Genomic DNA, 4,335 nt, shown 5'->3' on the forward strand with positions numbered 1-4,335 from the left:
AGTTCGTCTGCCGTTGCCGGAGAATAACAGCAGGTGTGGGTGAGTAGAGGGATGGCTAGGCCAATGATGGGAGTACAGTGGGGCGGTGAGGCCTGCGCGGCAGCACAGCCGGCCACGGGGAGGAGGGAGCAGGCAGTCCTGCCGGCGCTTGTTTGAGCGGCTGGAGCAGGAAGAGCAGATATTGAAGAAGCACGACGGCTGTTCGATGGACATCCAACAGTCACTGCTTGTGCGTCAACCTTTTTTTAGGAAAGCCTCAAATCTGTGGAAAACAGCATACAACCCATCTGCTATTATTTCTAATAATTTACAGCCCATTTGCTAATTCTTAAGGTTTTTTTGGAGCCCATATTCTTTTTGTTAGCATTACAGCCCATATTGTGGCCACTGTTAAAAAATTATACGAAATTTTGCATATTTCTGTGCGGTCCGAACTGTTTTTAATCCCGAAATTTCGACTCACATTCAAATTGATTTTAAAAATAAATGTATATTAATATAAAATCCAACAAATTCTCCACGCATAAAAATTAATGTAATTCAAAATCTCAAAATGAAAAAAAAGATATTTGAAACTTATTGCCGGTTTGAAGTGTTTTAAAAATGTACAGCCCATTTCTCATTACTGATAGGCCATTTTCTCGGCCAGCCGAATGAAGCTCTCCTTGTCTTGAAAGATTTCCAGCCCAACAGGCCTGACAAAGCGACTTACTTGGCAAATCACAAAAAAACTGGGCTGTGGCCATGGACCCAGCTCTCAGCCTCTCCATGTACAGTACTCTTCCTTTGGAAGTCGGTCGTTGACCACATTGACCACACTGCGCCGAGAGCACCAAGGCGGTGGACGACGGCGAGGCCTAGGAAAGGGATGATGCAAAGCCGGGGAAGATGCTGCAGTGGATGCCCACGCGGAGAGGAGTACGAGGGTTCACTGGTTTGGCTGCGGCGTGAGGCTGCTGTCGCTGCAGAATAAGAGGGGGTGTGGGTGAGTAGAGGGATACCTTGGGCCAACGGTGGGAGTAGTAGGGGGCGGTGAGGCCTCCGTGGCATCATAACCGGCCACGAGAGGCAGGAGCACGCGACACGACCGGCGCTGCTTTGGGCGGCTGGAGCAAGAAGACGAGAGATTAAAGAAGAATGCCAGGCATTGGATGTAAATCCAACGCCTTCTTAGGCCTCGACCTACTGGCCCACATGTCAGCCAGTCCATTTGTTTTTTAGTCCATTTGGTGGGCTGGGTGAAACAATGGTGTAGCATCTATGCAGCCCATTTAAATCCCATTTGCATTTTTCTCGAAATCCGTGGACTTGCTGGGCTGGGTGAAAATATCATGTTGGGCTAGACGGAGAAATGTTATAAAAACATAAACACATGATTGCACGCCAGTAAAATCTTTGCAAGCTTATGTACGCAATCACTAGGAGTTAACTTGCCAAGTTATATATAAACAATTATTATTATTATTTTGTAAGAACTTTCAACTTATGGAATAAAATATCATTTTAATTTGATGAGTAAATAGTACGTGGGGTATTATTATTTTTTAGGCTAGACGTGGGACAATTGAGTTGGTTCTAGGGGAAAGTACTGGGAGAAAACTCAGTTTACATCGAAAAAGAAAGTGGGAGAAAATTGAGAGACCTGCTGGGTCCACCTGAGGAGAGGAATATGTTGGGAGGAAGGAGATTCAAAGCACGGCAGCCGAGTGAACTAGTTTTTTTACGGACAAGTGAACTAGTTTACATACATAAGCAAATAGCCACTAAAAAAAGCAATCAGGTTAATGGGTTCTTAAAAGAAATATTTCGGACAAAACAGATAATTACGACACATAGGCTAATGCATGAAAAACTCAGATGATAAAGGTGCTTATAAACAGATAAAGTATAACAGCTAGACCTTCCTGGCACGCTTGATCATGACGCTGCGGCTGTCCGTGTACTCGTCGGTTACGGGAAGCAGACATGCCCTCATGTCCAAGATCTGCCCATACATGTCGTAGGATGCGTATGCGTCCTTGGCCACGTAGGTTATGTAGGCTAGATTCAGAGGAACCTCCCACGTGTTCAGGTCGTCTTCTTTCATGTTGGCGTATCAGGGGCCAATGATGGTCTCAGCGAGGTCAACCACAGAGTCCTTCTCCTGCCCGTTGCTAATGATCTTGTATTGCTTCTAGATGTCGACAAGCTTGTTGCACCAGATGGCCGAATCGTCACATTCTTCCTTCTCTCCACCATAGTGAAGGTGCAGTCGGCGCTGCCGATGAAACGGGCGAATGCTCCAGAACTTGGTGCGGCCATAGGACTGAGGTGAGGCAGAGCTTCACCGAGTCCGTATCGTTGGTGTACATCACATTCAACTTGGTGCAGCCATAGGACTGAACGGCGGACTCAAAGGGGAACTCCTTGCTGAAGTCCATATCCAGCAGGCTCACCCCTCGGATCACCATTGGAGTCTCTTTGAGTGAACGAGTGTGTAGGCGGCAGCAGTTCGTTTTTCAGCTCTTGGGGAACTGGCTTGAACAGTAAGCTAAGTGTGTATAGGCGACAACTGTTACTATTCCTCCCTCATTCGCTGCACGCCCGGCAGAAGATGCACCCTCGGCCACACGTCGGTTCACGAGCGGGTCTGTATTGGTACTGTAATAACAGGAGTTAGTGGTCACTTTACTTAAATTTAATTAGCTTTAATAGAAATTTATACTTAAAACAAGCAATGCATTCGCTCATTCTATCAGTGCCATAGGATCAACATGCACAACAATTAGAATTATTATTCTCAGGACGCACACGATCAACACATTTGTCACACTTTCACAAAGATAATACTGCCAAGTTTGAACTGTTTGTTATGGTTGTTGTCCTCTGCATCATCATGCCGTGTTTCCCAGCTTGCAAGATTCAGAACCAACAAATAAGATCCAAATAATAAGTACAAGAAAGATGCCTACACATCTCATTGATTCCCATCTTGCAAGATTCAGAACCAACAAATAAGATCCAAATAATAAGTACAACAAAGATGCCTACACATCTCATTGATTCCCAGCTTGCAAGATTCAGAACCAACAAATAAGATTCAAATAGTAAGTACAGCAAAGATGCCTACACATCTCACTAATTCCCAGCTTGCAAGATTCAGAACCAACCCATTAGAGCCTTTTGATAAAGTGAATATCGAGATTAAATCCATCTTGGCTAGCTAGGTCATACAATCGAAGAACTTGGCGAATGCTCTTGACCGTCACAACATTTGTAGTTGAGTATTCCTGTTTGCACATCATGTTTGCACAACACAAACAAGGAGACAGGAGAGCATGATTTCGCTTTAATAGCGGCCTCCTTGAACTCAACCTCCAGCTGACAAGTTCTTATTTAGTAGTTGCACTAAAATTGAGGAGCATTAAGGTTGGCTGTCCGGCTCATGTAAGGTGCAACTATAATATTCTTATCCTTTTGTGTAGTTCCACTAAAATAAAGTGCCATTGTGGTGACAGTGACGGCTCCATCTTGCAGAGGCTAATAAAATGTTGTACGAGATTACCAGCAGAACTTGACGGAGATTTTGGAAACTCCAATCACCATTTTGTGCAGTTCCACCAAAATTGAGAGATGTTGCCCACGTGACATTTTAGTTGAACTGCACGAGACACTCATTCCAAAAAAAAAGTGTTTTGTGCAGTTCACCAAAAGGTCACAATAGCAACAAGGTGAAATGGATATCCCTATCTACACAAAAAGATAGAAAGTAAACAATTGCTGGTCAATAAGAATATACGGAACATATACAAAGTGAAAAGAAGCATCTTAATTATGTTCATGGCAATCACGCAAGGATAGTAGATATTTTAAAACGTCAGCAATGCTTCATGTTACCAGAAGCATTACGATCAACAATGAGATTCCTCAAATATGGGATTACTTTAATGGTGGCATTGCTTGTTTACCAGACACAGTAAATCAATGGCAACTAAAGAGTTGGTTTAAGGGCATGGGACCGTGGGGACACCAGGACACTCAGCAGCGTAAAGGAGCAACTTACTTATCATACTGGGGAAAACAGCAGGAGTGCCATTTGTAACATAGTTTATTTGCATCTTATCACTGGAGGCATTAGATTAACAATAACACTGGTTAGACATGTCCCTAAGGTAACAGTGTGATCGCTTCATTTTACATGCGCCCTTACATTAACAACAGCAAAAGGTTGGTATAAGGACATGCGACAGTGGACGCATCAACACAATGTACCTACAAGGAGGCATAAAGTGGTGATGCCGAGTTTGTTCATGCTATGTGAGGGCAGCAAACCTAATCCTGGAGACCTTGTACTAT

The sequence above is a fragment of the Triticum dicoccoides genome, chromosome 1A (assembly GCF_002162155.2).
Source record: "Triticum dicoccoides isolate Atlit2015 ecotype Zavitan chromosome 1A, WEW_v2.0, whole genome shotgun sequence".
In the NCBI taxonomy this organism is placed as follows: domain Eukaryota; kingdom Viridiplantae; phylum Streptophyta; class Magnoliopsida; order Poales; family Poaceae; genus Triticum; species Triticum dicoccoides.